Source organism: Euprymna scolopes, chromosome 19, assembly GCF_053919585.1.
Source record: "Euprymna scolopes isolate OS-2025 chromosome 19, ASM5391958v1, whole genome shotgun sequence".
NCBI classification, from domain to species: domain Eukaryota; kingdom Metazoa; phylum Mollusca; class Cephalopoda; order Sepiida; family Sepiolidae; genus Euprymna; species Euprymna scolopes.
In genome coordinates this window covers 135113754-135135523 of record NC_136500.1, presented here as the reverse complement: position 1 = coordinate 135135523, position 21770 = coordinate 135113754, and the positions used below count along the sequence as shown (strand labels likewise).

Below are 21770 nucleotides of genomic sequence, written 5' to 3'. Positions count from 1 at the left end.
CTGCTAAAAACAGTCTATCCTGCCTTGAGAGAGTACAAAATAGACTTCATGGCTTAGTGGGGATGCCCTCTACTCTTCCCTGCAACCTCTCTCCCACAGGAGAGATGTTGCGAGTCTGTCTTTGTTTTATCGTTATTTCCACAGCAAATGTTCGTCTGAACTTCCATCTCTCGTCCCCCCTTACCAATCTTTCACAATAAACACCCGTCTAGCTGAAACCACTGTCAATAAGTTTTCCCACTCTTTATATGTGCCTAAATCAAAACATAGATTCCATGAACAAAGCTTCTTTCTTAGAAGTGCACGCCTGTGGAACTCTCTCCCGCTTACCTGTTTCCCACCTTACTACAACTTGGATGTCTTCAAATCCAACATAAACAACTACCTGATGAACCGCCCCCTTTAGTAAGACACTTTATCAAAACTCCAATACTAACGATTACTGCGATACTATCCTATTGGTTACTGTACACGCAATAACACTTATCCCCAAGTGGCTTCCGGACCTTGATAAGTGGTGATTTCCATGTAAAACAAAAAATTCCAATTATGTGGTTGGCATGACATTTACATTACAGTAAATTCTATTTTTTTTTAATATTTAAACAGTGAATATTTATATATTGATCAATATTTATCAATCTCATATTCTTCTTACATCCTTGTTCTAAATAATGATATATTTACCTACGGGTTTAGTTTGGAAATAAAAAAAAGGAAATTAAAAACACATCAAATGTGTACATATAAACAAATAATAGTTTGTTCCGTGTGTATCAGTGCAATTGTCTGAGATGAATAAAACATTTGTATAAAAGCGACATTTAGCAAATGTTTCTCATCAACAGAAAATTATATGATGCGATTTGTTTTTATTTGATGTCAAAAATGTATATTTGCTTTGAACATAACTAACTAATGTTTCGGAAACACAGGCTGGCAAAGAGAAAATATATAATAACGCGGCTTTGCTTTTGTTTTTAATGTCACAAGATAAAAATAGAGATACCACATAAAAGATATATACCTTTAGGAGAAACATACAGCGTGATGCATTGCCGGAATGGATCAAATTCACATGTATATTTAAATAAAACAAAAAGTAAGACGAGAGAATGAACAAAGCAGACATCTTATTTTGATTCAATCAAAGAACACGAGAAAAATGGCGGCTTTTGAGGGGGTGTTATACATTGGTGTGTATATAATAGAATGAACACACACAGATATTGGTCCTGGATATAACCTTAAACTATATCCAGTGGTGAGGCCCCAGCTTGCGGGCTTTCGAGGAGTATGGATTTTAATTGCCATTGCTCCCAAGTCCACTCTGACCCGGATTGGTAGTACCTGATAGGATCCTAACTATGAGTTAAATAGAAACCGACTTAAAAAAGACAAATATATTCTATTAAAAATGTTTTTCTTCAAAATCTTTGGATTCGGCATTAAATAACCTGAAAAGGGGTGATATGCCATAAAAAACCCCAAAAAAACAAAAAACCAACCAAACCAAACACAACACAAACATTTATAATTATTTTAGTAAATAATTATATCTATATATATATATATATATATATATATATATATAAATATAAACACCATATATATATATATATATATATTATTATCAATCACATTACTAAATATATATATATATATATATATATATATATATATATATATATATTTAGTAATGTGATTGATAATTAAAAATTCAAATTAGAATTAAAAATTAAAAATGTGTTTCATAAGAAGGAACAAAAAGAAAGTCAATAATTTGTACGATCGTTTCAGAAACGATGTTTTTATTGTGATAGGCATTAAGCCACGGGCAATAATTTTTACGTATAGTTTTTTTAAAACTAAATCTCCTTATCAGTAAAAGTATTGGGTGTTGTTTTTTTAATATGTAAAAGACACCATAAATAAACCTAGCAATTTTTAAGTAAGGCAGATGTATCTTTTAATTGTTCGCCTTTTGGAAATCGTAATTATCGTCATAGCATTCATTTGGATGTTGATTTTAGCTTATAAATGTCCGTACATTTATAAGCTACTTTTGCTGATGAGGAGACTTTGTTTAAAAAAACTATGCCAAAATTATTGTCCGTGGCTTAATGTCGATCATCGTTTACGAAACGATCGTACAAATTATTGACTTTCTTGTTGTTCCTTCTCATGAAACAGATTTTTAATTTTTAATTCTAATTTGAATTTAAAATTATCAAACACATTACTAATATTAAAGTAGCTCTAGTATACTTGCCTATCGAGCTTATTATATATCTGAATTACAACGAGCACTGTTTTTTCTTGTATTTTAATTAAATTAGTAATATTACTATCACATTAAAATACACTCTGCTCTTTAGACTACTGTTCTAACCCCCTTTAAATATATATATATATATATATATATATATATATATATATATATATATATATATATATATATATGGTGTGTTTATTATACAAACGTCATTGGTTATATAACAATTTGATTCTTTCAAAATTACGTCTTATTTAATATTTACTTTAGCAGAAATAAACTATCTCCAGAGACTTAAGGCAAACAGCTGTTTTGAAAAATGTCTCAAATAGAAATTGTGAATTTATGCATAAAAAAACTAAAAAAAATCAACCGATTGTTAAAAAAACAATGAGAATTTCATAGACAATAGAATTCATTCTGCTAAGTTCTCTGGTAACATCCTCTTTCAAAGCTGATATTTTAGGCTTTTTTGGATGCGAAGCTATGTAATTAAATAAACATTATTATCAATGGAAATGCACTTAAAAACAAACAACAAAATAAAAAACAACCAGTGTTTGAAAAGATATTCTATTAATAGCAATTGTATCTGATTTTAATGTTATCTCAATTTTATTTGATTTCTTATATCTCAATGTACAAAAGCGAAGGTCTTCTATTGTTACAGAGCGGCGACGAACGAAATCAGCGGCCAGCAGCCACAGTAAGGTAGCTGACCAGCGAAAATATTAGCAACACCAGCCGTTTTAGCGATATGTAAATTAAGCAGGTGTGTTCGCGCTGACATTACAGAAATAAGAAGGAGAAAAAAGAAAAAAGAAGAAAGACAGCATTGCGTGTTCGAGCAAGAAAAGAGACAAACTATGTACGAGAAAGATTGACGTGTGAAGTCGCGGGCGAAGAAGCGTTGGCTATATTTGACGTCATGTGGCGGGAAAAGAGACTTCTAAAAAGCACATGGTATATAGCAGAGCCTTGTAAAACATGTGTGTGTGTGCAAAAAGACTTTTGAAAAATAATGAAATTAGTTATTGTTGCAAGAACCACGAATAAATGTTTCTGAGTTGCACTTAAAAATGCTGAATCTTAGGGCTTTTTTAACATCATTCCTTGTTGTTTTTGTCTTGCGACGGTACCAGACAACGTGTGGGTGTGAGTGGTTAAAATGAAACAACATGGTTCTACCGTGCCTTTACGTAGCATCAATTTATTTTACAAATAAAAAATCATAGGTTTAAGGTTGTATCTGAATCCATTGATACGTCCCGAAAACAAATAAAAGTCACTGTAACCAGTTTGCATGACTTTAAAACCTAGATTATAAAAAATTCCTCGGATGTACACATTGTTGAATAGTTCAGATCCCCGGGGGTTAATGTGAAACAAAAAAGTCGACCGCAATTTGTATGCAAAATTCAGGAGAGTTACGGCTAACAAAACTCAGTCTCAAGTTTGGATGCAAAGCCTGGGAGATGACGTCAAATGGGGGTAAACATCTAGGACGCAAATATTCAGTCAGAGAATTTTACCCACGTTGTTTAAACAATAAAAGTGGAATGCTGGGGTCATACGGGCCAAATAAAAAGAGATAATCAGAGAGAGAGAGAGAGAGAGAGAGAGAGAGAGAGAGGGGGGGGAAGTTGAGAGACGGAGTCGAGACAGCGACACGAGAGGGTGCTTGCAACAGATGTTTCTAAACTACCACCAACAATCCCGTCACGCCATTAAACTTGTCAATCTGCCAGTGAAAACAGTTATAATATATATATATATATATATATAAGTCATATTTACAAATAAACAAAATATTTTATAAGCAGCTATCCATGTTTTTTTTTATCATTATCGCCAACGAGTGTATAAGTCAAGAAATAGTAAAGATTGACTTTTTATAAATTAAATAGATTTAAAATATATTTGACGATTCGGCCATCAGTGAAATATGCTACATAATATATAATATAATATAATATAATATATTTAAGCATTATATAACAATGATATATTCTAACGGTCAGTGGTAACTAAGAGATTCTATCAGAAATATATATCCATATTTAATTGTCTCTTCCGGAAAAGTTACACCGAATGTCAGTTATTTTAATTAGACTAGCAGGGAGACGTTGCCAGAGATTGAATGAGTATCAAAGAATGTTATACCCTTCTAGTTGATTTATTATCGGAATCAATCTGTTCTTTTTAGCGGCCCTCCCCATTGCACTGAGAGTAAGCTTCGCATATCTCGCGACAGTGACTCCGACTAAAATATATTGTAGTGTATATTGCACTATCTTTTATTTCATAATATTACTTTTATATAGTGACTTGAATTAAAGTTTAAAATGTAATTAAATTGTGTTCAAAACAAAAACGTTCATTTCGTACCTTTTACTGTCTTATGACAAAATATTTTGTTGATTTTCGACGCCGAGCAAATCGTCTTGTGCAGTGATAAAATATCTTAAATACATTTGCGATTTTAGGCTGTACAAGGCGTTAACTTTCATCGAAATCCAACTATCCTGTTGTTAATCCGATGTTTTGGATTTTTAGTTTTATCAGAAGCTTTTCGATACAAAACCTATTTTAGAAAACTTCCGTGGCACATAGTTTACATTTTCTGAATATTAGAATTCAATTCAGCAGTTTCATAGTCCATAGAAAACGAACTTCTTCCAAAGAGAAACGCACACAAACACTTACAAATTGATTTTTCTTTCATAAATGAATATAAACATTCAGTCTAAAATAAAATACGATACATTAATGATTGTAGTAATACGCATATAGGTGTTATGTTCCGCAAGCTAACACTACATCCAATAATTCTTTAAATTTTTCTCTTGAATGTAGCGACTGGTTGTTTGTGAATAGAACTAATTATTGATTATTGCCCAAAATGATCAGCTTGGCAAGTTTTTTTTTCTCAATGTAAACTGCAAAACAAAATCGGCAAAATCCAGTACGTGCAGCTTCGCCAGCTGGGAACCACCAATAATCAGAATATACATGCCTTCTCGACAGATTTGCATTTCAACCAATCAGAATGAAGACGAGTGGAGCGGTAGACCTCACCTCTTGCCACCTCCTCATCACTCTGAGGCAGTTATTGATGATTTAAATCGAGAACACACGTGAAATGACTGCTCATGAGCGCCTCTCAGTAGCCAGCATCCGTGGGAACGATTGAAACTTCTCACTGCCTGCCAAGTTACAGAACCGTTATTCGAAACTGTATGACTTATTTTGGACGAACTATTGTTCACACTTTGAGTGTGATTTTTGCATGTCGTTCCCTATATTGGAATAGAAAAAGGCTCAAAATAATATACATAGATGCAAGAGGGAAGGTTAGGTGACTTAAAGAAGCGGCACACATGCTAAAAAAAGAAAAAAAATACTAAGCAGGCCGCGTAAAGAGAAAAATTGCATATGGTGATATCTGTGATATAAATCTAACCTGTCTGTTTAAATGTATGTATGTATGTATGTATGTATGTATCTTAGGTGTGGGTTGGCAGATGTATGTCAGTGATATGGAGGTGCTTAATCGAACCCAATGCCTTAGAATTGAGGCTCACGTTATTAAGCATATGCTGAGATGGAGTGGACATGTGGTGAGAGTGTTAGACAGTCGACTTTCCAAACAACTCCTTTATGGTGAGCTCGCCGAGGGAAGACGTCTGGCTCAAAAGCCTAATTGAGATTTAAGGATTGTTTAAGATCCACCTTAAAAAAAATGTGGGATTGATGAAAGAACCTGGGAGAGTCTTGCTTTGGATCGGGGAGGGTGGAGAAGGACCTTGCGAGGAGGTGTGGGTAAGTTTGAAGTGGATCGAACCCAGTATGAGCGGCTGAAGCGCGATATCCGGAAAGGGAGAGTGAAAGGAGCCGTGGATGGGAGGGGGAGCCAAATTGGTCTGGAGTGTGAGGTGTGTGGAAGAATATGTCTTATCTGAGCTGGGTTGATGAGTCACCAGTCTACTCATCGGCGCAGCGGGCCACAAAGCAGTCTTGAGTTGCCAGAGTAAACCTGCGTACACTGCGGGCGAATCCACAAAACGACAGGCGGTTTGAAACGGCATTTGATCCTGCATAAAAAAGAACATCAAGAACGTGCTGTTAGTTGTGTGCATGCCTGTACAAGGTGTGCTAAGAAATGCCAGAGTTTAGCAGGCCTTAAAGCCACATTCGTGCAGCCAATCACTGAATGTTTTCGTGTTTCTATATACCTTTTTTTGTGCTATATCGAGTGATGGCAATGTTCGAAAGCGAATTTTCTGCCATCATGTATGTATGAATGCCTGCCTAAAACTTTCGACAGATGCGACGGATTTTCAGGGAATTGGTATCGTATTAAAGCTCGACACTTCGGACGACAAATATCGACAAGATGGCTGAAAACATTAATTCGTCCACCGTTAACTAGACACTTTTCTACAAGGAGGGGTTGCTTTTTTTGTCGATATTTTCGAAAGTCATTCCCTCTTTTCGCTTGACTGGACTTAATTTAAATCGGTACGGATTCAACCCTACCTCTCGACTACCACGTTTTTCTCTTGCTTAAGACACACCCCCAAACACCAGACTTGTCTAATTATAAAAAAACACACAATTTTATAATAATTACTTTTCTTTTTCAAATAAATGTTTTCACACATACACTAGCATAGCCAAACAAACCAAAACACAACTCTGTGATTTCTTTTCTTTATCAATATTAACATTTAATCCCTGTCTTTTCAAACTTTAAACATTACACTTTTCAATCCATGACGATTTTTAGTTTCAAATATGCAACAGAATATCTATTTCATATGACTCTGCAGAATACATCGTCTGAGAGTTAGTTTAAGTGATTACTTACATAACTTGAATTTAATAAATAGAATCTGGTACATGTTCGAACATACGATAAAATTACACAGTCATAAATATCGCAGCTTTTTAAATACTGATTACACACACACACACATATAAAGTATTAGCGTTCGGATGCACAACTCTCCTGTTCAAAGGAATATAAACAATCCGTTTCAGGCTTTTTCTAGCAAAGGAAATTTGCAAAATAACAACATTTTAAATGTAGAAAAAAACAGAATAAAAAAGAAAACGTACAATGATATTCAATTTTTATTAACTGTATAAATAATGTTTTTTGTCAAATAAATTTTTTAGCATATTTTTTTGTCAAAAAATAATTTTTAAGTATTAATTTTTCAAATAAAGAATTGTTAGCAAATGTTTTTTTATCCAATAGATAGCAACAAAGTTGGTGGGTTTGGCTTGCTTTTGTTTGTTTCATTTTGCCGATTAATAGTAGTTGGAATCGTTTTTTCCCAATCCCAAGAAAATTTCGAGTGCTTATGCACTTTTGATACCGCTATTAGTTTTTATAGTTTTCTCCGGGTTCAATTCAAGTTTCATTCTATGTGGTATTTTTACATTAGTTCCACCGCCACATTTTTCTTTAAAATGACGACTTTTGAAGTTTTTCGACTATGCTGAATACGAACATCTAAATTTTGCAGAGACAAGTAGCTCTTGAGATATAAAGACCTTTATTATGCACTGTAATTTATTGGCCGCCATGTTTGTACGCCCGTACGATAAACAAATATACTTCTCTGCGACCGACACTGCCACCTAGCGGAAACAAATCAATTTTTTTTTTTTACAACCGAGAAATTGGTAATGTGCATGCGTGTAAAACAAAACACTTACGACTTTTTACACTTCCTTTAGTAATTTCATGTTAAGAACGGTTTTCTGAATATACATACCTCACCTCACTATGTAAAGAACGTCTTTCGGAATAGACAGCTCTAACCTGCCCATTGTTAAGTACGACTTTCGGAATAAACCCCCTATTTGGTGTTGGTGGGGAGTAAAAAATATTTGCACCAAATTTAACATGGTATTAATTGTAAGCATACCCGCCTGCAAATACTATTAACAATTCGGGGTGGAAATAGCGGTCACAGAAAAGTATATTTCTTTATCGCACGCGTATAAAAACATGGCGGCCTGTGAATTACAGTGAATAAAAATAGGTCTTAATATCTCAAAAACTACTTGTCCATGGAAAATTTAAATGAGATTTTCTTATTCAGCGTAGTCAAAAATCGGTAAAAGCCGGCATGATGAAAAAAAAACCCTCTAAAAGTCGTTATTTATAAAAATTGTGGAAGTTGGATCTAATGTAGAATCTTACCCTTTTTATGATTATTACATATGTGTGCTGATGATAGCTCGTATGTTCTAGGGATTTACCAGCACCCACATGTAATAAAATTAAAACAAAATAAAAAGATTTAATGAAAAAGAAATTTATTAAAAAAATAAATTAACAAGAAAAAAGAAAAAGATTATTATTTTTTGAAGGGCGAACTCGCTAATAAAATTGTCTCCCTTAGATTATAAAGAAAGTATTTCTTTATGTATTGTGTTTTGAAATGTTTGCTCTATACGTAATATGTGCTTTTCGGTCAACAAACTCAAAGAATAAATAAAAACTTTACCAGAATCCAAACAGCAGTTCTTCCTTCAGTGAGGTTTTTGTTTTTTACGGCCGTTATAAGGAAGCCGGAATTCGGACGTTGGTTGCCAATGCGTACATCCCAAAAATATGTCACGAACTGACTTTACCCACCAATAGCGTTTCTTTTATATGAGTTTTGAAAGGAACTTCCTGGAACGTTCTAGAGACTCCAAAAAGAACAAAAAGGCGTTCTACGCCTTTTTATATTTATAGACGCCGATTATTATTTATGTTAATGAATAACGACATTCTAGAAACGTCTTTATGTTTTAATTAATATATCAATAAACATTTTTATACATTATAAGAAATATTTATATATTTCTTAATCCAATCATAGGAGAGAATATGTTCTCCTATGACAATGAGACCGCGCTATTTTTTAATAGATTTCATGATATGTGGTATTTTTTAGATTATCGCACGTGCGTACAAACATGGCGGTCAAAAAATTACAGTACATGATACAGGTCTTTATATTTCAAAAGCTACCTGTCTCTGCAAAATTTAAATGAGATTTTCGTATTCAGCACAGTCGAACACCTTTAAAATTTATTATTTTAAAGAAAAATGTGGATGTGGAACTAATGTAAAATCTTACCCTTTGCTTATTAAATTGTTTGGTGGAAGCACATAATAGTGTCAGAACACCTTCCCCTCCGCATGTTAAGAATGGCTCTCGAATTATAAAAGTGTACAAAGAAAAGGTAACGAACATCTAAGGGAACTTCTCATCGAATGAGTCAATATGCATACTAACAGATCACTGTGCGCCGATCTCAACATACATTTGCGCTGGAGGTTTTTATTTGGTGCTATCTTGAACGCCCACAGGTATATCAGTTCGATAATGGACGTTAATTCGCGATGAAGGTCCTAGTCTTGATAGCTCTGCATCGTAAACATTTAACATTCCCGTATCTTCAGCAATAGCCGTCGGTAATGCTCCCTCTTTTTGTTGGGATGCACTGACTTGCATATAAGAAATAGTGTATTTTATTTTTACAATTGGTATCCAAATTATCGTCTGCGCACGGGCGAACACACGCACGTCGAGTTGAAACTCAGCACGCGGTGCTGTGATTGGCTGATTGCAATGTTACGTCAGACAGCAGCTAAACCAGAGTGTTGACGTCGTGTTCCGGAGAAAGCAGAGCCGAACGTTGAGTTACGTCTGGTTGAAAGGATGCATAAGTACCAAAAATAATTTTAAAGTATAAAAATGTATCGAAATGCAATTTTGATATTTTTATATTATTTCTTTTCGATGAGTGATTCATTACTGAAAAAAAGAAAGTAATGTGCTAAAAATAGGAAACATTTATAGATTGTTTTTTAGAATTATTTTGTTTTTTTTTTACATTAAGATTGTGTATGAATCGGAGTAAATATGAGTTATCAACCCCTTTTATTTAGTAGAGAAACGACCTCTATCGGCCTTTCTTGTAATTAAAATACACTCATTCGTCTCATGTTTCTGAGCTGCAGAAGTGCCCTACTTTCTTTTTTTAAAGAAAGGTATTTACAATAAAATGTAATTGTATTTTATTATACGATTTTATTCAAAAAATCTATGCGGCCTTATTGGAGGTCGTATCTTTGATAAAGCAAGTCTGTTAAAATGCCGCGTAGCCCGGGAAAAATAACCTTAATATATTTTGTTCGAAATTCCCCGGGGTAAAAAAAAAATGATATAGCAGGTGTATTCAAAGGATGGAATAGTGCTTCCACATCTGGGCAGGAGCTGCTAAAAACAGCCTATCCTGCCCTGAGAAGGTATAAAATAGACTTCGTGGCTTAGTGGGGGATGCCCTTTTCTCTTCCCTGCAACCTCTCTCCCACAGCAGACGTTGCGAGCCTATCTTTGTTTTATCGTTATTTCCATGGCAAGTGCTCGCCCGAGCTCCAATTTCCGGTCCCCCATCGTCAATCTTTCACGATAAACACACATCTAGCTGTAACCACTGTCAATAATTTTCTCTACTCTCTATCTGTGCCCAAATCAAAGCGTAGATTTCATGACCAAAGCTTTTTTCTTAGAAGTGCATGCCTGTAGAACTCTCTACCGCTTGCCTGTTTCCCACTTGACTTCAACTTGGATGTCTTTAAGTCCAACATAAACAAATTCCTGATTAACCGCCCCCTTAAGTAATGGCACTTTATCAAATGTCCAATACTAACGAATACTGCAACACTATCCCATTGGCTACTGTTCACGCAATAACCTTTATCTCCGAGTGGCTTCTGGGCCTTAATATGTGGTGCCCTCTAATTAAAAATAAAGATTTTATAATATTACATACGCAATTTGCATAAATTATAATATCAAGTTTACGCGTATTATACGACCAGGCAACGCCGAGCCTCCAGCTATCCTCTCTTATATATATATATATATATATATATATATATATATATATATATATATATATATATATATATATATATATATATATAACTTTTTATGCATAAGCGATGGAAATAAGTTATATTTGTCTGACTCCACTGGCACTATCATGATAAAATTAAATAACAATACGTGTATATTCGTAGTATAAACAGTCTATTTAAATATTTAAAACTAACCTAATACATTTCCTAAAAAGACAAAACTAAAATAAATCCATGAGGAATATAACGATCTTTAAAAAATGCATATTCTAATGAGAGTGTACCTCACTGTTGGTTATTATGTACGCGTATGCGCGCGTTGAAAGTATCAGCAGCAGCGACAGATGGCCAGCATGTGAAGAGATTAGCAGTAGCCGTAGAAGTAGCAGAAAAACGCACATATGAAAATTAGGAAGTGTGCGCGAGAAGAGGAAAGAAAAGGAAAAATGCAATACATTTTCGCGAGAGATATAAAGTCAGCCACGAAGAAAAAGGGCGTGTAAAGATGCAGGCCGTCGTGAGGTCAGAGAAAAGAAAGTCCATGTCGAATAAAATGGATGTGTAAATAGCGCGGTCGAGAATGGACAAGTTGTGACCGACATGTAGTCGGCGGTAGGAGAAATGATTGCCTTGTAAAATAAACATTTGCTTATGTATTCCGACTTTTGTATGTTGATGGCATGTCTTACCTGGTTAGATTTGCGTATTCTAAAATCTAACCAGGTAAGACCATAGTAACAGACATACACCTCCGTTCAACTAGACTGAATGAACTACAAATAACACTGCGGAAAAGAGGATATCCACTACCACTACTAGAGAAAGGTATTGAACTGGCTGAAAAAAATCCAATAGACCAACTAAGAACCCCAAAAGAACTCAACAAAGAACAAATTTTAGCATACATCACTACACACAACACAAACAACCCAGAACTATTCACACAGATAACAAAAAACATTATCCTCCTCAATCAGAACGACAAACTAAACAACATACTTAAAACAACAAAAAAATAAATAAAAAGCAAACGCCAACCCCAAAACTTAAAACACATCCTAACTTCCTCAAAACTCGTCCCACACACTACAAAAGGGGTTACAAAATGCAACAAACCACGATGTGGAGTATGTGACATAATAATAGAAAACTCAATTAAAAAACCCAGCACAAACATTCAAAATAAAAAAGGATCTAAATTACACCTCCAGAAATGTAGTATATGCACTAAGATGCACAGCATGCTACAAATCCTACACAAGCGCCACCAAAAATTTCAGCAATAGAGTCGCCTTACATAAAAGCAACATCAAAGTTGGAGATAACAGACACCTCTATGTTTCAAAACACGTACACACATGCAGTGGAAACAGCTTCAAATTAGTGCCAATCTTCTAAACAGACAATTATTTTTATTTACTTACACAGGAAACTAGCCGTGGATGGGCAGTGGCGCCAAATTGGTCTGGAGTGTGGGGTGTGCGGAAGATTATGTCTGAGCAGAGCTGCGCTGATGAGCTACCAGACTACTCATAGGCGTAGTGTGCCATAAAGCAGTCTTGTGTTGCCAGAGCTAACCTGTGTGAACTTCGGGCAGACTCACAAAACAGTAGGTGGTTTGAAGCGGCATTTCATTATGCATTGCGGAGACCATCAGTAAAGTTCTGCTAGTGGCGCACATGTCTGCATAATGTGTGCCAAATAATGCCAGAGTTTGGAAGGTCTTAAAAGCCACCTTTGCACGGCCCATCACTGAAAGATTTCGTGTTTCTGTATACTTTTTTTGTTTTGTTATATCAAGTAATGGCAATGTTCGAAAACAAATTTGCTGGCATAATATATATATATATATATATATATATATATATACATATATATATATATATATATATATACACATATATATATATATATGTATATGTATGTGTGTTTATGTGTATAGATACATATACACACATATATGTGTATATATGTGTATGTGTATATATATGTATATATATATATATGTATGTATGTGCATAATTGTATAAACCGGAATAAGCTTATTTGCATATGAGTTGACAAAATCGTCAGCATAAAAAAAGAAGCAGAATCTATTTTGTTTTTTTACTATTCTTTATATTTTTTCTGTACCAAGCACTACAGACTGCTGACAGAACAGATTTGTACACATTTTTTATGGTATTTAATCACACGGATCCACGACTACTTGGATCACTCACAGTAAGTAGTTATTCAACTATCACTGCGGACGTTGCGATTATTGGGATCATCATAGTCACTTGTTCGGGTTCCTGTTTCTCATTATCGTTCTCCGGATTTCTTTCTATTAAGTTAATATAAAGATATTGCGGTACACCGTCGACTTTGTTATTTATATGCGATTATGCCCCTGTAATTTTTGTTCATTTTGTAGTGCAGTGAGTCCAAAGCAGTTTAGCCTACACCTCATTTCCGATTAGATTTTTGCTCGTCAAATTCTTCCTGTTAGCACTCTAAATCTAGAGTGTCGTCGTTGGTATTAGAAGATTTCTCAAGCTGTTCAGATTACTATGTCATATTAAACAAAAACGCTGTTGATACTGGTTATATTCCCCATCTCTAGGCAATGTCTTTTCTAGTTGTGGGGTTCCGTTCTACCATAATATTTCTACTCGATCGATAAGCTGCCTTATAATGCTGCCTGCTATTCCATTTATCCAGCACCCCCTGCAATGTATCCGAACCGAGCGCCCCCCCTGTTTTCCATCGTCTATCCTATGAATATATAGATTCTGCATCTGTTAACGACTAAATTTTTTTTTATTGAAGTCGAATTTTCAACAAAGTTGTTTTCTATTTTGATTCTTTATTTTAATATAAGTTTGATCACTATTTTTTTACGCTTATTCAAAAAACAAAACAAAAACAAACACTGTTTAATAAAATAGGCTATTATTTGTGATTATGGAACATCATGGAAAGAGTTGAGAGGCAAGATATGCATTATCAGGCATTTAAACTTAAACATGCTATAGCAGCCAGGGAAGTGGCAAAACGAATAGTGCAGAAAGTTGAGCTCGGATCTTGCAATATACTCTAAGATCTATTATATTTCAGTCTGTTTTGGGACCCTATCCGCGAATGAACAATAGTAGTAGATGCACCAAAATGCTGACAAACGGTTGCTTTGTAAAGATTTTCAGGTGTGAAAAGTTTCTATTACTTTAAATGGAGCCGAAGTTCTTTGCAGACGATGCCTTCGATATACTTGTTCCATTTTATGTTGCCGCGGAATGTAAATCATATATGTATAAACCATGAGATCTTGTATAGATTGCTTTTAGTTAGGATAATCGACGGTTAAAGATATGTTTTGAAATTGTTACAGGACAAATGTTGAGTACTATTACCATTAAGTGTAACAATTTGCGCTCCGGACTATTCCACTACAGAACAAACATTATTTTCTAATGTTCTGGCCAATTTTAATATCTTCTCATCGTCTATTTCTCCTTTAAAAAATCCTCCTGCAATACTGTCCTGAAAAATTCTTCTACAGAGGCCGGAGATCCTCAGTGATAGACTCTCTATTTATCACTTAAGCGTTAAACATCGAACGACTGGCAAAGTGTGATGCATTCGAATAGGCTATTCTTTACTTAAGCTAAATAGAACAATGAACGATCATAGACAGGCTCTGAGTCACATGAAGCATTTGAAAATAATTTTGTTATTTACGCGTAAAGGAACACCGCACTTACAGACTCATCGACCAACCGAACAAATAGAGAATCGTTCGAACATATGTGAGTAATTTGAAAGTGCTATTTTAAACTATACTGTAACAGATAAATGCAATACAGGTGCGTCGTCGTAAAACGCGTGAAACATTTGAAAAGGTTATTTCTTCGTAAAGCGTGGCCCACTAACGGGCTGACTAAACTCATTGCTGGCAAAGTGTGGATCAAAACACACACACACGCGAAACAATTTTCATTTAAACTTGACGCAGAAGTGGACTGTAAAATACTCATCTTGAAACCCATCGCATATTCAAACTTTACAGTTTGCAATGAAGACAATGGAGTTGCGTCGCTGTACAATCCATGTTCTCTAGCGATCCAATTTATGACAACAGAATCCTTGTCACCACTCTTAAAATGCATCGCTGGATTGCCACAGATATCAGAGACAACCCCATGGTGAAGAAAATAAAGTTTCCGGCTACGGTTATTGTCTTTGTCCTGGTTGCAAATGAGGGCCGCATCATGCCATCTCATATCTCCGACTTAGATTTGAAAGTCAACACTAACCTCTACCTGGATGTGGTGGAGAGCATACTGATCCCCTGGTGTAATAAGGTTGCCGCTGGCAGACGCTGGGTGTGGCAGCACTCTCGGAACCGAATCCGAAGTCCAAAGAGACACAGGGTTTGCTTCAAAAGAGAGCTACGATTTTTTACCCTTCTTTTACTGCCCCCCCCCACATCTCCAACCTGAATCCGATGAACTATTACGTTTAGTCATATATCGAAACATCACCAACATGACCTCCCACAACACCAAAGCCAGCCTGATCGCCGCCATCTGCTGAGTATTCGCTTAGCTCCCGCCGATTATTGAAATGGCATGCCCCCAGTTCCAGATTCGTATCGAGGTGGTTATTGAGGCTGAAGTCGGCTACATCGAATATATATTAGCTCTACTACATCATCAAGTTACCTTAATTGATTTTTTCAATAAAAGTTTTAAAATAAAGCTATAGTGTTGCTTAATTTGGGGCGACACTTTTATCGTTCCACCGTCTTCAATTCGATATCCACAAAAATTCAAATTCTACATCATCAAATATGTTCGACAGAACTTTTGAACAACTTTCTCAATACCTCATCGTTTGAGATAAAGTTTGTCACAGGCTCGCCTTTTGATCGGCGTTTTGAAGGCATATGAGTAACGTTTGATTCCAAAACAGCTAGCATTTCATATTGAATGCAACGCCTACTAGGTGCAATTCTTCTTTCTATACGGAAGAACCCTTATAGATATGACTGAATGTGTAAGCTTTTAAGTGATAAGCTTGACATCTTTATATATGGTTACGGCGTGTTAAAATACAAAGACTATTTTCTGATTTAAGAGTTATGAGGGCCCGAAAGTTAATGAATGCAAGGTGATAGTGTAGTAAGTATTGATGGTTTAAATTGGGTGGAATTTGCATTATTTATGGGACCGATCACCAAGAAGCTGTTTACATTAGATTTTAAGGCTACAATGTTGTATTCAACAGAGAAGCACACAACCGCAACAGTGTTCCACTGAAGGGTAGTTCTGGGAAAGACGCTTTGTTCATAGAATCTGTGTTTATGACTAGCCACAGAGAGAACGTAGCGGAGATCGTAGTTGTAGCTAGTCGAGTGATTTTATGAAAGTTTGGCAAGAGTGAGCAATGGATTGGTGTTTACTCGAGGGCTTGTCATGAAAATAATGATAACGCGGGAACGGGCTCTTTTGTGGGAAGAAGTTTGCACGGAAGAAAAAAAAGGCAGCACCTACTAGATTTCGAAGCCGGTTTTGAACTCTATCAATGCAAAATAGGGCGCGCAGAGCAGCTCCTGCCTAGAGATCGTAACAGTACTCAGGTTTAGGGGGTATTTGACTATGAGTGGTGCCGAAATAATCCAGGCAATCTGTCTAAACAAAGTAAAAAGTTTGTAAACATGTTTAACAACGTTAGAATCGCGCATGCTTAAAATAAAATGAATAAAAGCAATGCAAAATTTAGATATGTCAATGCTTACAAACATTTTGGTGTCAATATGGAATAACCGTTTAAAACACTGACTTTTCGCGATTAACGGAGTCACGTTTAACGAAATCAACTAAATATCGAAATCGTGATTATCGCTATTTATCGAAGACATTCCGATAGCAAAACTTCTTAAGAACACCGCCAGACACATAACGTACTCTTGTTTTAAATTTCATCAAAATCGGCCCAGTCGTTTTCAAGTCAATAGGAAACGTACTCACACACGCACAGGCAAACGGACACACAGTTCATTTTTATGCCATAGTAGATTATCCCGCGTGGAAATTCAAGAACGATTGGATGGTATAAAAATAATGCTTGCAAGATGTCTATACTAAATTAAAATTCTAAAACAGTTTGAACAATAACAATAACGCATGATATTGGTAAAATACAAAAAAAAACGGAACGGAATCTAGATATAACTATTTTTAGAAATATTAAAGTGTCAATATCATATAACCGCACAAAACACCAAATTTTACGTATAATTGAGTCACATATTTTTTTTTATTTTGAACAGTGTATATATATATATATATATATATATATATATATATATATATATATATATAGTGTATGAAACGCGGAATATTCAGTGTAGCTTAATCGCCATATATATTTTATAAATTACTAACTAGCTCTACCTACGTATTGAGCACTTTTGAAGTAAATACTTAAAGTTTACGCATAAATCTATATTTTCGTATATTAATTTTATGTGAGTATATTAAGTATATATATATATATATATATATATATATATATATATATATATATATATATATATATATACTAGCATGGGTGCTCGGCGTTTCCCGGGTGTGGTGTATGCTGAGCAAAAAATAAATACATAAACGGTCAATTTTTTAAAGTTTGACCCCTAATCTGACCTTAACATTTATTGTTTAACGCTCAACTCAAGTTATAAAGTTAGATCAATGTGCATGGAACCTATATGTAAAATTTCAAGTGTTTATACCCAACATTGTCGGAGGAGTTTGGTAGATTTCTCGAAGGTCAAATTGTTGAACTTTGACCCCTTAACAGCCAAATCTCTCGCAGAAAATCGATCACGTAGATTTTCCCAAAGCTCAGTACCCTGTATATCAAATTTCGAGTCTGTAAACTTAAAATTTACAGAGTTATCGCGTATGGAAATGTACACAGACAGACACACAGACAGGCAAACACGTTCGCTTATATATATATATATATATATATATATATATATATATATATATATTATAACTTTATAGATGTAGAGTTGTAATACGTTCAATATCGTTTCGAAGAGAAATAATTTACCATTTAACATGCCTAAAAATACACATTTGAAAACCATGGAAAATCTGTATTAGAAAGCAAATCAAGAATTTCAGACATTCCTTCGCTTTGTTACCAACTTTAGCACGTGTCTTGCATAAAATGGGAAAATATTTGTTTAATCTTTTCCATGAATCAGAGATCGATTTTAGTAAAACCGCTGCGTATCGGAAACTTAGATTCGTCGTGGGTAAAACTACTAGCAAGTTCCATCTGACTTGATCTATTTTCGTCCTGAGATTTGAAAAAAAGATTAGTTTTAGAAGCGCATTAAATGCGGATGTAATTACTTGGCGAGCAAGAATACTCAGTAAAGTCTGAGGCGGGAAGCGCTTACACAGGCATTTTATTACTCGGAATGTCCTAATAGGACTGCGTTAATGACTTAGATCGATGAAACCTTTACATCTATTTCCGTTCATTCTATTTTTTTCTACTCAATTTTTTAGCCAATTTCCTTCCTTGTTCTCGCATTAGGTTTAATTTCGCATCCAATAGAAGATAGGATCTTCAATACTTTCAGTTCAATCAACTTTAATTACTTTATTATTTAAGAATAAATTATTAAGATCCAATATTCTTAGATACGTCCACTTTATATGCGTATTTCGCAATGGAAATTCAATGTTAAACTTAAAGATCGATTTACTTAGATCGACACATTGGGAAACACATAGTAGCGATGTTTGGGGATATATAATGTCCATGAGAACATAAGGACATTCATTAAAAAACAAATGACTATGTGGCAAACATCAATTGCACTACACCACATGGAAGGGACAATACAAACTTCAAATCTTAGTATCCAGCGAGGTATATTTCAAGGTGATAGTCTGTCACCACTGCTTTTCTGTCTTACTATTGACCCACTCAGCAAACTCCTAAAAAAAATGTGATGCTGGGTACAACCTTAGTAAAGGAAGGAAAAAAGCAAAAAAGCAAAAGAGTAAATGATCTACTTTTTATGGACGATCTCAAACTCTATGCAGAGACAGAAAAACAGCTTTCTCTCTGTTAGAAATGCAAAGACTTTCACAGAGGATATCTGCATGGAGTTTGGATTTGACAAATGTGTCAAATGCACAATGAAAAGGGGAAAAAGACGACATCTGAAAATATTTGGTTCAATGATGGCGTTATTGAAGATCTAGGAGAGGATGCCACATATAAGTACCTCGGTATAGACGCGAATGTAACTGTGGAGCATGAAAAAATGAGATATAAGGTGGAATAATAATACACATCACGCCTTAAAAAGATCCTCAAATCTGAATTAATCTCCCCCCAAAAAATAAAGACTGCCATAAACCAACTAGCAATCCCTGTCATCACATATGGGTTTGACTGGCCTCAATACAATATCCATAGGTTAGATACAAAGACCAGGGAACTCCTAACCTTGCATAAAATAATATATCGAAACAAATGTATGGGCAGGATATACCTATCACGAAAAGAGGGTGGTCTCGGTCTCACTGAAATAAACCGTGCATATCGAGCCACCATAGTGAGCATGGGGCAGTATATTAAAAGCTCAACAGATATGTCAATAGAAATAGTGAGGGACCACCATAAACGCCTACCCCAACAAACCTTAGTCACAAAAAAACTTTGCTGAAAACTTTGGAGGTGACATACTGGAAAATACTGCCGAGGTATATGATGAACCAGCAACACGGATTGCAAGAAAAAATAGAAAAAAATACACCGAAATCGAGATAGACACAAAAAAAACAAGGATGGGAACACCATAAAAGAGCAGGAAAGTTCCCAGTGGAGCTTAAACAGGAATATATAGACAAAGATGCTTCACTCCAATGGCTCATTTGATGAGGAAAGACTCATTGTAGCCAGTCAAGATCAGGGCTTACTCACAAATTGATTAAAAAACTGGCAGCCCAACAAGTAAATGGCCAACGCCGGTTTTGCCACTCAGCAATTGATAGCCCAAGCCATCTAATGTCTGCATGCCCAATCTTATTGGCAGATGGCCTTTACACTGCCCATCATAACAAAGTATGTAAGTACCTCCATTGGAAGATCTGTGGAGAGATGCAACTTGACAGAGAAATGAACATCTGGGCACATGAATCACTAGGTGTATCAGAAATTTCGTGAAAATAGTGAATAATTCCACCCCATCTTTCCAAGCTTATAACTCCTCGAAAAATGTAATTAAAGCCCTATTTTTTTTTCAATTAAAGGAGCAACGACCAAGGTTTCATTAAAAGAAAAAAAAACAATGTTTTTTTTTTTAAAGGTTTTAAACTTCGGACTTTACAGGTAAATTTCTAAAAAACGGATATTTTTTTTTGTTTTAAATTTGAATATATTATTTATTGACCTTTTCTCTTCAATTTGTGATATATAAAACTATTCAACATAAATTAATTATTTACTTTTTAAGAGAAACTTGAAAATGGAGGGGGCGTTAATTTAAAAAAAAAACGTTTGTCTAAAATATTATATTCAGTTTATTGGAAAGAACATTAAATTTCACATTGACCCTGAAAATATCGTAAAAATAGAATCAATAGAAATATTTTGATAGATTTTTAAAGTTTAAAAATTGAAAAATATTGAGTTCGGAAAATTCATTACTGTTTTAAAAAAATATTTCTATTACTTTTAAAACACCTGTAATAGTTTATTTTGGAAGTATAATCTATAAAGAAAATAAATAACCCACTTTTAACAGAGAAATTACGAGATTTTTATATTTTATTCGCAGTTTCGTGTTAGGGGTGTCAAAAATTCCTACAAAAATTCTGATACACCTAATGAATCACCACCGATAACATCAAACGGAAAAGTGAGCGTGTTTTATGACAAGGACATTAAGGCAGGTAGATACATAAAAGACAAAGCTATCAAACCAGATATTTTAATTTGGAAGAAGCCCGATGTCACAGTCCCAAATGATTTTGGCCTTAATAGATCTGAACGGAAAAAGATAACAAAATATCAGGACCTAAAAAATGATCTAAAAACAACATGACCTCTGAAATAAATAGACATTATACCGGTTGTGATAGGAGCAACTAGTTTAATAAAAAAGAACCTTCAGAAATACTTAGAAGCAATCCCTGGAAGACCAAGCTATAACGAGATACAAATAGCACCCATAAAGGGAACAGCATCTATTATTAAAAGAGCCCTCGGATATAAATTTAAATCATAACAGAATTAAGTGTTAGCCCCAGGAGGAAGCCCCTTGGTATTTTAAAACTTACTGAAGTTAAATAAAAAAAATAGCTTTGTTTTTTATATATTTTGTATTTTAACATACTGTGTAGACATATAGAATAAGATAGTATACTATTTGCCCATGTTTTTTTTTAAGTAAAGCTTGATCGTCCGACAGACTAACAGAGACGCGGTAGACATACGTGAAGCATTTTAGGTATTTGGAAATGCTCATCCTCAGTTGTATCTTCTGCT

At 34.8% G+C, this 21770-nt stretch overlaps 1 protein-coding gene across 2 annotated transcripts in view; it reads left to right on the top strand.

The window, feature by feature from the left end:
- LOC145239991 (cardioacceleratory peptide receptor-like) overlaps positions 1 to 21770 on the top strand; it is a 949161-nt gene that overhangs the window by 178840 nt on the left and 748551 nt on the right. The window lies entirely within an intron of this gene.